Source organism: Camelus bactrianus, chromosome 15 (genome assembly GCF_048773025.1).
Source record: "Camelus bactrianus isolate YW-2024 breed Bactrian camel chromosome 15, ASM4877302v1, whole genome shotgun sequence".
NCBI classification, from domain to species: Eukaryota; Metazoa; Chordata; class Mammalia; order Artiodactyla; family Camelidae; genus Camelus; species Camelus bactrianus.
Genome location: NC_133553.1, coordinates 62,350,989 through 62,363,090, shown reverse-complemented (window position 1 = coordinate 62,363,090; position 12,102 = coordinate 62,350,989).

Sequence of the window (12,102 nt, the reverse complement as noted above, 5' to 3'; positions counted from 1 at the left end):
TAAAAATTGCCAGGCATGCAAAGAAGCAAGAATCCATAACCCATCTGAGTTGAAAAATCAGTTAATCAGAATCAACCTAGAACTGACAATGAGGTTAGAATTAGCAGAAAAGGACATTAAAAAACAGTTATTATAACTGCACTTCATATGTTGAAGAAGCTAGAAAAAAGGTCGAGCGGGCTGAGGGGAGACATGGAAGATGGTTAAAAAAAAAAAAGCCTAAATCAAATTTTTAAAGATGAAAACGACAATGCCTGAGATGAAAAACACATCTGACGGGATCTGCAACAAATCAGACACTGTGGAAAGAAAGCAGTAGTGGACTGGAAGACATTGCAATAGCAACTACCCCAAGGAAACACACTGAGAAATAAAGCTAAGAGAAAAGTGAACAGAGCACCTGCGAACTGTGGGACAAGTGCAGTCAGCCTAGCACACATGTTATCGGAGGTCTCAAAAGGGGAGAGGGATGAGCCATAAAAACATATTAAGAAATAATGGCTAAAAAATTTTTTCCAAATGTGATGAAAACTGGGAATTCACAGATCCGAGAACCAGTGAACTCCAATCACAAGAAACATAGAGAAAACCACACCACGTGGTAATCAAATTGCTCAAGGCTAGCCATAGAGGAAACCTTAAAAACAAAACAAAACAAAACAAAAAAAGATGCATTACGCACAGAGGGGAAAAAGATCAAGAGGATGGACTACTTGTTATTAGGAAAAAAGGTAAGCAAGAAGCCAGTGGAGCAATGTCTCTAAAATTCGAAAATAAAAAAAGCTAGAATTGTATTCCCAGTGAAGACAGCTTTCGAAATGAAGGCAAAATAAAGACTTTTTCAGACACACAAAAGCTGGAAAAAGGTGTCATCAGAAATGTATTGCAAGAAATGTTAAAGAAGATTCTCTAAGCAGAAGGGCGACACCCAACAGGGATATAAACCTGTATAGCATGATAAAGGGCATCAGAAACTTTAGCTACATGGCTAAATTTGTAAGGTTTCATTCTTATCAGCAAAGTCTCTTTAAAAGACAATGGATTGTTTAAAAAATAATAATACAGTATAACATGATCTACAGTATATTATGTGTCGCAGTAAAACATGGGACAACAATAGCACGGAACCCGGGAGGAGAGCAAGGGGAGGACGTGCACTGTGAAGCCACTCATAAATCAACATTTACTGCTTAGTAAGGGGGCAAATACTGTTTATTTAGCGGCTATTATGTGTTAGAGACTGCTCTAGCGGTTCCAGATACAATGGAGAACAGAACAGTAAGATTCCTGATTTCATGGATTGTGCATTTCACTGAACTGGCAGTTAACAGACAAATAAACAGAGTTATAGACTGTTGGAGAGGCCACGGAGGGAATAAACAGGATGCTATAACAGAGAATACCAAGGTAAATAGAAATAAGTTAGAGTGATCAAGAAAATTATGAAATGACAAGGGGGACATCTGTCCTGAGACCTGAGAGATGAGAAGAAGCCAAGAATCCAGCCCAGTTGAGAATCAAGGGAGAGGATGCCAGGTTGAGATAACTTCTGAGCAAAGGCCCTGAAGGTGTAAGAACTCGGCCACTTCTAGAAACTGTCCAAGGGCCAGGGTGGCTGAACTATAGTGAGAGAGGGGTAGAAAGGTGCGAGACCATGCGGGGGCGGAGGTCAGCTCACGCAGCGTCTTGGGACCATGGTCAGGGATTTGGGCTTCATTCTAAGCTCAGTGGGAAAACATTGACGAGTTTCGGCTAGGGAGTGTGATGGTATGGTTTCCTTTAAACAAGATAATCTTGTTCTAGTATGGAGAGTGGAAGGTAAGGAGTAAGGAGGGAAACAAGGAGACTGGTCGGGAGGCTGCTTCAGTGGTTGAGGCAAAGATGATGGTGGTACGAGTAGAGACAATGGCAGTAAGAAGATGAGAGCTAATTAGATGAAAATATATTTTTGAAGTAGAATTAACAGGGCTTGATGACTGAATATGGAGTCGAAGGAAAGGGAGAATCTAGTAAGCAGTGGAGCTGGGATTGGAACCAGGTCTGTCTGAACTCAAGAATTTTCTTCTTTTTGGGGGGAGGGTATATAGCTCAGTGGTTGAGTGCATGCTTAGTAGGCATGAGGTCCTGGGTTCAATCCCCAGTACCTTCATTAAATAAGTAAGTGAATAAACCTCATTACCTACCCCCTCAAAAACAAAACAAAACAAAAAAAGTGTTTGTTTTCAGTGCTGCCGTGAATAGGCTGAACACCCATTCTGAACGGCATAGCTCCCGAGTCATGACATGTCAGAAAGACTAACACCTAACAGTTTTTGCCGTTAAGGACTAAGCCAGCTGACACTAAACAAAACATGTGCTTGGAACTAAATGCTACCCACAGTGTTACAGATGTTCAGTGGGAGAGGAGGGGAGTGTGGACTCAGAGGAGTGTGCTTTGATGGGAAGGAGAGAGCATCGTGCGGAGGGTGAACAGTGCGAGCAAAGACCCGGAGCTGGGGAGTCACACAGAGATGGCAGGCAACAATAGCTAAACCATCACGGCTTAATAGTTAACAAACAAACAAACAAACGAAAACCCCAAAATCCTGAAGAGCACTGGCTTTGAATAGGTAGCTGTAGGTGGAGCTGGACAGCTCAGAATGATTGGATGGTGGTGCAAAACCTTTAAGTGACAACTTTCAGACAGACCAATTTACCGTCTATTGATTAAGATTGGAGAACGGAGGTCATACATTACATGCCCCAGAGCAATCATTTTAAGGAAAAATTAGGGGTAGCACGCAGTGGAGAAGATGCCTTTCGTTGCCAAGCACGTAGACACTGCCTGAGACGATGGTGAGAGCAGAATCCGAAATGTTTTCATTGTTTCAGGTTTCTCTACCACTTCATCTAAATGAAAGGCATCTTCTTTAGCCCCTGCTCTTTCTTCACTGTGGTGTTCATCTTTAAATGACTGAAACATTGTGCTGTACGCCAGGAACTGACACAACGTTTGGCTTGATGATCGCAGATGGAGCTAACAAGACAGCATTTTTAACTCTCAAAAAATAAGCAATAATATTAGAGCTACACAGCCAAAATATTAAAGCAAATGAATAAAAGAAGGTATCTCCTCCATAGGTTGGTTGTTTTATGCATAAACGTCTGACTTCCACGCGGGGAATACATATTTTGCATTCCCATCTGGCCAGAGATAATAATTCAAATTTCTGACATTTGATTCATATCACCTTTCAGGCCACAATTTCAAGCAAGGTCTGTGTGCATCTAATCCATCACAGAATACAAGCTGCTTCTTTGGGAGAAGGTTGGCTCATTGGTAATTCTCCCTTCTAAGATCTGGGTGCACTGAAAAATTAGGAAGAAGTCACTATTTGGGTACTGGTGGGGACCCAGTCCTCAATACCGACCCTCCTCCTGAGGGATAGTCATCTGCTCCTGGCCCTTGGTGATGCTTTGTGTTTTTTCACCTCTGCATAGTTGCTGCTCAGACTTACTATTTAGGACCTTCTGTTCCTTCCTGTCTACTTCCATGGCTTCCACCAGACTTCCAGGCCCAGTGAAAACCCCACAGCCTTTGCACGGCCCCCTGACCACACCAACGTGACCCGATGGCTTTCTCTTTCTCTGTTTTGGCTCTTCGTTGTTCTGAATTTTTTATGATCTTCTCACGTCTATCTGTCCAATCTCCCAACTAGACGTGGATAGATGAGTATCAGAGAGATGTTAAAGCAAGTGATCGTCTATTGCAGACTTCTCAGTCTTCAAACTTCTGACCCTGTGCTCTTTTGTGTGTGTCATACTGTTCCATCTTAATTTTACCATGCCCATTAACTTCTGAGGGCACTGATTTATACCTTCATTGAGTCATTATTTATACATCATTAAGTAAATATTCATTGAGCGTCTGTTGGGTGCCAGGCTCCATCCTAGGCGCTGGAAATATATATAGCAGTGACCTTGAGAACATGACCTTGTCCACTCTGTCAAAGAGCATGCATTTTAGTGGAGGACAAAGCAAATCAGCAAGTAAGTAAGCAAACAAAATGCTTTTCGAGAATCAGTGCTATATACAAAACTGAAGAGGACGAGTAGGGTGGTAGGCTAGAGGGGGTGGTGAGAGGAAGATGCTACTTTAGCTCAGGTGGTCAGCAGAGGAGACGGCATTTGCACTGAGATCTGAATGGTGAGCTGGGGGCAGACTTGAGGGTGGGTTCTGGGAGAAGAGTGTTCCGTGCAGAGTGCAGAGCAGACACCAGGACCTAGATCAGAATGAGCTTGGTGTTTTCGAGGAGGAAAATAGCATTGTGGATGGAGGGGAGTCAGCAAGAAAAAGTGGGGCAGCAGAGGCGAGAGATATTGAGGTAGGCTGGACGCAGAAGGTGCGTGACCTTCGTGAGCCAAGGGAAGAGTTTGCAGGTCATTGTCAGAGGACGCAGGAAGACCTGGAAGGCTGGATGCAGGGAAGTGACAATATAAGAGACACATTTGAAGCTGATGACTCAGGGGGAGGTTTTTTTCCCTTTCTTTTCTTTTTGTTTTTACTTTTTGAGGGGTTTACTATACATAGGGTTCATACACCTTAACTGCCCAGCTGCATGAATTTTGGCATATGCATATGCCCGAGAAACTACACCCACAGCAAGACACAGAACAACCCGAGTGCACCCCAAGGGCTCTCTCATGCTCTGCTCAGCCTTTACCTCCACCACTATTATGATGACTTCTATCATCACAGATTAGTTTTGCCTATTTTTGAAAAAAATATAAGTGAAATCACATAGAATGCACTCTCTTTTTTTATGTCTGGGAAGTATTGCTATGTAATATTCTATGGAATCAATATCTCACAATTTATTAGACAAATGATGGATTGGAGGGGTGGGGTTATTATGAATAAAGCTGCTGTAAACATCTTGCTACAAGCCTTCTGGTAGGCATATATGCCCATTTAGGTTGGATATATCCCCAGGAGTAGAATTGCTGAGTCTTGGAATTTGCACACTTAGTAGAGACCATCAAACGATTTTCCGAAGTGGTTGTACCAATTTACGCTCCCCTGAAAAATGCATGAGAATTCTAAATTTTTGCCATTCTTACAAACACTTGGTACCATCAGTCCTTGTAATTCTGGCTGTTCTGGTGGGAGGACAGTGGTGGTGGTGGGGTCTTACTGTGTTTTTGGTGGAGGAGTTTAAGGGATTGCTGCTTACAGGTTCTTATGATCGTGCTGTTGATTATACAGTCTGGCTTTAAAAGTTTGTTTTTCAGGATTCTTAGCTTTCATTCTCTTTTCCCAACACCCCATTATTATTTTTTTTTTTCCCTCGCAGTACCCGCAAGAGTAGGATAAAAGCCAAGCATGCTGATATGACATCATCAGTTCATTGTCTTTCAGGAACGTGATGTTTCATTTTTTTATAGGGTGACCCCATTCCAAGATGGAAGGGAAAATAGAAAACAGGGCTTAGAATTTGAAAGAGAAAATTTGGGTCAGGCTCCAGCTTAATGCAGTTTCCATTCTTGGAGCCAAAAGCCCTTCTAGTCAGTGCACAAAGCGGGTGGCTGGAGTGGGGACTGCTGGCTTCATGACATGTTCACTGGACCACTGCATCAGAGTGCCTAGGATTTTGCCCTAACGATGGAATGAAGGGTGTTACGCTTCATTTCCTGTTTTGGAAAACAGAGTCTCTGGCTTCAAAAAAAGGGACTAATTGCACATTGTTTTAAAACACTGGATTGATTATTCATCACATCATAATTAAACTAATTAGAATACTATTATTTTCCAACAGCTTTAATGAGGTCTTCCACTTGGCAGAGAACCTGAGAGACCAAAGAATATTGCCATTTGTTAAAAGATGGAGAAACTCTGATGACAAATGACTCTATTCAGCTGCATTTCGGTTAATAAGATTTATGCATTAATCTAGTTATACTTTGTTCCCTCGAGTTTGGCAAACTTCTGAAGTTTTCCAATTTCTCTACCGGGTCTCTTCTGCTCCCACCCCTCATCTCCTCCGCCGAGAATTCCTGGCGTCTGAGTTAAAATAGGTGGAAACATTCTCTGTTTCCAGCCGAGGCTCCCCAGCTTGGTTGGAATGCTCCGTCTGGTTGTAATGGAGCCTGCTTTTCGGCCAGCAACTCTTAAAATAGCTCCTCGGCTTATGAAGCAGAAAATAGTAGTTTGGGCAGCCCGGTGTCGGCTTACAGGATGTTTCTGGCTGCTTGCTTTGGGGGGCACTGTTGCTTCAGCTTGAGAAGTGGCATGGGGCTCTGGTGAGTGATGTCTCTCCGTTGCGCAATTTTGTATCTGCTCTCCTTGTCAAGTAATCATTACAAATGTTTCAGGGAGGATCAAGTTGGCTCCGAGCTGAGGTCTGCCTCTCCGAAGACGTGAGGGGCTGAAGGGTGGGCATTGGTCTGTCCGTGGTGGTAAAAATTTCCCCCTCTGACAGTGTAATTAAGTGCTAATTAACAAAATGAGTGTAAATGTTGAAGGCTGAGATAAATACCTACATTTCCTTAATCTGTTTTCCCCCCTTTAAAATTTGATAAAGGAAATTTGGATTTAATGGAGGATATATGTCAATTTTTTTTTTTTTTTTAAGATTGCAAATCTGTTTAGAAGGGACTCCGATCGACTGGTTTGGATTGCTACAGGAAAAGCTAGCAGCGTATAAAGATAGAAGAGGCACATGAAATGCGGATGCGTTATTGCAGTAATTATGTTAAGAAGGCTTAGTGGAGCTACCTTTTGGAAACATCTGGTTTGTTTCTGCTCTTTCCACATCCTGCAGATGTTGCTAAACCCATGAAACAGCCCTGACAGGAAAATACATTAGCTCACGAAGTCATTCCAATGAATAAAGCAAAGAGTAGCCTCTTAACTCTCTAAAAAATCTAGTTAGGAAAGAATTCTGCTTTCAAAGCAGGCAGAAATTAGGCCAATCATTGAGGGGGGCCCAGGGCCTCCTAAAAGTGTCAATAGTGATCTGTTCTTGCCAAAAGGGAAAAGAGACGCTTTGTGGAGGGGCAACCGGAGTCATAAATGGGCATCTTTGTAATTCAAGTACTTTCTCATTACCTTCCTTGGTCAGTGCTTAAAAATAGGGCTGAGGAAGGGGGCAAGGCAAGCCCACTCCTGCGATCATTTCATTTGATCGGTCGTAGAAGGAAAGCCTTTAAAAAACGAGAGCCTTCTGAATCCGTCTTGAGTTCAGCGACTCTGCCTCTCCTCCCGGCCCCTGGAGCCCCAAGAGAGACTCAGGGAGAGGCAGGTAGACTGCTGGTGTGGCCGTGTGGCCGTGTGGCCGGGGCCAGCGCCCGGGGAAAGGGATGCGTCATGGAGGTACCAACCCCGGCAGGGGGCTGATGACAGCTGCGCGGTGCCCTGACACCGCCGTGTCAACGCCCTGGGCAGGCAGGGACAGCGGGGGGGGCTCATGTGCGCTGAGCCTCCGGGAGAGCAGACAGACGCAGGCATCCCTGACGGGGGAGGGCCTGGGGAGTTTGAGTTTATTAAATAGGAGTTGGTTGCCTCTGAGATTAACACCCTGAAATAAATGCAAAGTTAAGAAATATTTTGGCCTCCAGCCCACTTGGCAGGAGGCTTCGGAACCTGGAATGGTCAGAAGGACAAAGCCTTAAAGGGCCAATGTCACATTTAGTTTCGGGCCAGCTGTGATCTCTAAACTGCCCTATCGTTTACATCACTCCTTGGGGTTGTAGCGTCATGTGATGTGCTCGGAAGACCCCTGTTAAAATGTGTAACGGATGTTTTTCTGGCCACCAGCCTGGCAGACAAGAAGGACCCACACATATAGAAACCTATCAATGAGAAACTGTTATTTCTCTGGTTCGGCTCTGAATGGTTGGACGCCAGTTACTGACATCTGGTCCTATTTGCTTTCTTTCCTCTGGGGCAGAAGGATAAGTCTCTGGGACATCTCACAGAAGTCTGTTTCTGGCATGTTCTCCTAGGGTTTCTGGTTTCCTTCAGCTCACTGACGAGGGGGTCTCTACCACTTGATCCAAAGCTTTCCATTTCATCAACAATTTCATGTGTGGTTCCACCAGGCACCTAGCTCCTGGCTGACCATTCACCCCTGCTCCTGGATCAGGCGAGAGCTCTTGTTAAAATTATCCAAGGGCTTTCCCTCCTCCTCAGAGAATGGTGTTTAGATTCCTCCCAACCTTTCTCCCCACCAGGGTTACACCATCTTTTTCCTTCTATTTTGCAACTGGCTAATTTCTGTTTTTGATTCTTCAGCCATATTTCCCTACCTTTAATCGACAGATTAAACCCAATAAGACCAGTTTTTAAACCTCTTTGGAAACTTTTGACACTAATGTAGACGTATTACTTAAGGAAAGAGGTTTAGCATCACTGCCACCATTGTCATAATAATTTTTCAAATTTTATACCACCTTTTAGTGTGAATGACATACTTTCCTGTCTATTATTTCTGCTGTTCCTCAAAGCAATGCTGATATGAGCAAAAGGCAGAGATTATGATGTTGAGGTTACAGGTGAAGAAATCAATGTTCACAGAAGGTAAAGCTATTCATCCAAGGTCATGCAGCCAGTGAAACTGGGATTCAACCCATTTTACATTCCAAGTTCAATGATTTCCTGGGCATAGCAAGCCCTTATTAATACTTAATAACATTCAACATGGTAGGAAGTTCAAAGATAGTCCACAGAATGGGAATGCTTTTGTAGGGCAGTGTAGGTAATGCCAAGAATGTGAGAATATAGGGGATCCAGACAGGAATAGAGACAGGGAGTCCAGAGCTACTTTTTCCAATAGACGTATCATCAGGAAAAGAGTTCCATAGCCAAATAGGCTTGATAAATATTAAATTAAACAAAGTCATGAAAATTGTCTTGATTACAGCACCCTTGGAGACTTCGACACACAAATCTGATGCTTGGAAATTGTCTGCAGCAGCAGCGTCTACATTGGGCAGCACAGAACACGACCACATGGTTTAGGGAAAAGTGTCCTAACAGAGGGACCAAAAAGCTAAGTAAAAGCTCGTGTGTTCTGTGCCATAGTCACTTACTGCAAACAGAAAGTTCTTTCCATGAGCCTTGGAACCAGGCTGGACCACAGTGAGGAAAAAATGGCCCAGACATGGCCATGTCTGTCTTTGAAGGGTTCACAACGGGGCTACTCATTCTTACATAGGGAAGAACATTTTCTTAGGAAGTCCCTTGGCTGGTCATACGCATGATTTAACTTGCGTGGAAATTCTCTCGTCTCAAGTTGTTTCTAAGGAATGCTGAAAGTAAGCTCGAAACTTGAAAAGGTCAGTGAGTCAACTGGACATTTCTAAATAGCTGGATCCTTAGCAACATACACAACAAACATCTGTTTAGCTGATTAGCACATCTGTCTTAGAGGAAATCATGGTTTCTTGCCACCATGGATGATTGAGACCCTGTGAGTAAATGGGTGGGAGCCACATGTCCAAACCCATCTCACGTGAGCTGACTGGAAGGTCAGGCCTGTCTTGCTCTAGCATTGTAAAGCTATCATTGGGTAAAGACTGGTTTTTCCTTCCTGCCTCTTGTGTGTTCAGTGGCTCAAGAAATATATGTTGTTGCAAAAATGGGTGTGGTCAGGCAACTCAGATCGCCCTTTCTTCATCAAGGAGCAGAATGACATTGACTTTCTTCTCTCTAGAGCCTCACTCCTCACCAGCAGTGAATAATTTTGTTCTCCTTCTCCCGTGAGAGTTTCTTCTTCTTTCCCCTGGTCAGACTAGCTCCTCCAAGACAGAATTCATATCCCATTTCCTCATTCTTCAGTGCCTTCCTGGGTACTGAGCACACAGTGGGTGTGTTCTGGAAATTGACTGAATGAATGATATTCTCTTGAGCAACCACATAGCCTTTCCTGTGCTAAGCCAGAGCGCCTGCCCCCTTTGCTTTACTTTTTCAGATTTCTTTAGTTTCCTCTTTTTATCTGTCATCACCTTCTTGGCCCCTTGAAGTTCTTCTTCATGCGAGTTGGACTCAGGACACACAATATGCCAGCTTCTCTCTCTCTTTTTGCCCCTGTGGACTGAATATTTGTGTCCCCTCAGACTTCATCCCTCATGTCATGGTGTTTGGAGATGGGGCCTTTGGGAGGTGATTAGGTCATGAGAATGGAGCCCTCATGACAGAGATTAGTGCCCTTTATAAAAGAGACCCTAGAGAGTTCCCTCATCCCCTCCACCATGTGAGGACACAGAGAAAAGATGGCCATCTGTGAACCAAGAAGCTGCCCCCACCAGACATCCAGTCTGCTGGTGCCTTGATCTTGGACTTCCCAGACTCTGGAACTGTGAGAAATACATTTGTGGTGCTTATTAGTCACTTGATCTATGGTCCAAACTCATTCTGCTCACTGCACGACAGGCCAGTAAATTGGGAGATGAGGTGTTGGGGCAAGGAATGATGATTTTATTTGGAAAGCCAGCAGACCGAAAAGATGGCAGAAGAATGTCCTGGAGAACCATCTTACGCATGTTAGAATTCAGGCTCCTTTTATACTAAAAGGGGAAAAGGCGTGGCTGGTTGTTGCAAACTTCTTGGTGTCAGAATCCTTTGTGTTTGATTCTCTGTCCAGGTCTGTCAGGTCTTGATGTTCCTGTAAACCTTCAATAAGACAAATGTGATTGATTCTCTGTTCTGCAACTATTTATCTCTGTATGAATGGAACAGTGTTAAACCCTTAAAGGTCAGAGCCTTGAGAACGGGCTCTCCTGTCTGTTTCCAGCTGTAGGCAACATTCTTTTACAAAAGCTGCAGAGCCAGCGTGACAGAGCACAGGGGACAGAGCACAGGGTTAGAGCTGGAGGAACAGATCTAATATAGAGTCAGATTTGTTCTTCCCTATTACAGTCTAACAGGTTAAGACAGCTCCTGAAGGTAAGCCCTCTCTCACCATGAGGTTTCCCTTTCTGATTACTGCAGGAAATCACATCCAAAAACAACAAACAAAATCATATGATGTTCTGGTAGTCATCTTGCTGTTCTTAGCTCTGACCTCTCTGAAGCGACCAGTGAAAGAACTTGCTATGTTTCTTGTTGTAACCTGAATATAACCAGCATACCACATGGCCCTGTACGTGCATCATATAGAGTCAAAGAAAGGGCAGTACATCAAGGGAAAAATGATGGAAGGATGTTTCGGTCTTACTAATGTCAAAGAACAAGGGTTGGCAAGCTATGGCTTCCAAGCCAGATCTGCATTTTCTTTTTAATCATTTTTGCTTGTTTTGTTTTTTAAATAAAGTTTTATTGAAACACAACCACGTTTGTTTACATTTTATCTACGCTTCCAAGTGACAGTGGCAAAGTTGAGTAGCTGTGACAGACACTGTGCGGTTCTAAAAGCTGAAAATATTTTCTACCTGGTCCTTTCCAGGAAAAATTTGCTGATGCCCAGCTTAGAAGATGCCAGAGAGGGGAGAACATTTTTCATGTGCAGGAAATCATTTTTTCCCCTAATTTCTGCCACACTTTGTGACTTCTGTGAAGACAACACTGGTTTCTCAAAGAAGAAAATGATCCTTTTCATTCTCTCAACAGCCTATCAAAACCACCTCCTTGAAATCCAGCCTAGGTAGCTCCTACTTCCTCCATCCTCACTTAACCCTCTTTTAAATCACACACTTCTCTCCAGCTAGTAATTCTGATTTTTCCCCCCTAAATAGAAAAACTCTACCCTGACTCTGTTCATTCCACTTTTCAACACCTTCTACTGTTTATCCCAAACAACTCAGGAGGAGGGTCAAGGTTCATGCCAGAGGAGTCTTCCTTTGAAGGATGTCAGAAGCAAAGGCTGAAAGGCTGGGCGAAATCATACCATTTGCTCGTGTTGCAGGATGAATCATGTAGGTGATTGTTATGGTCTGGAGTGCAGCTCACAACTAACTCATCTATATGCAGACCTGGCCTTTCCACTTGAATCCTGAACTCTGCGTGGTGTCCTCTCTTCCTGCACGGAGCCTTACAGAGATGACTGCCCATCTCCCCTACGCCGGTCTCTGGGGGAAAGTCAGCCCCTCTCAGGATTCCTATGAGGGTACATCCAACTCCCAGGG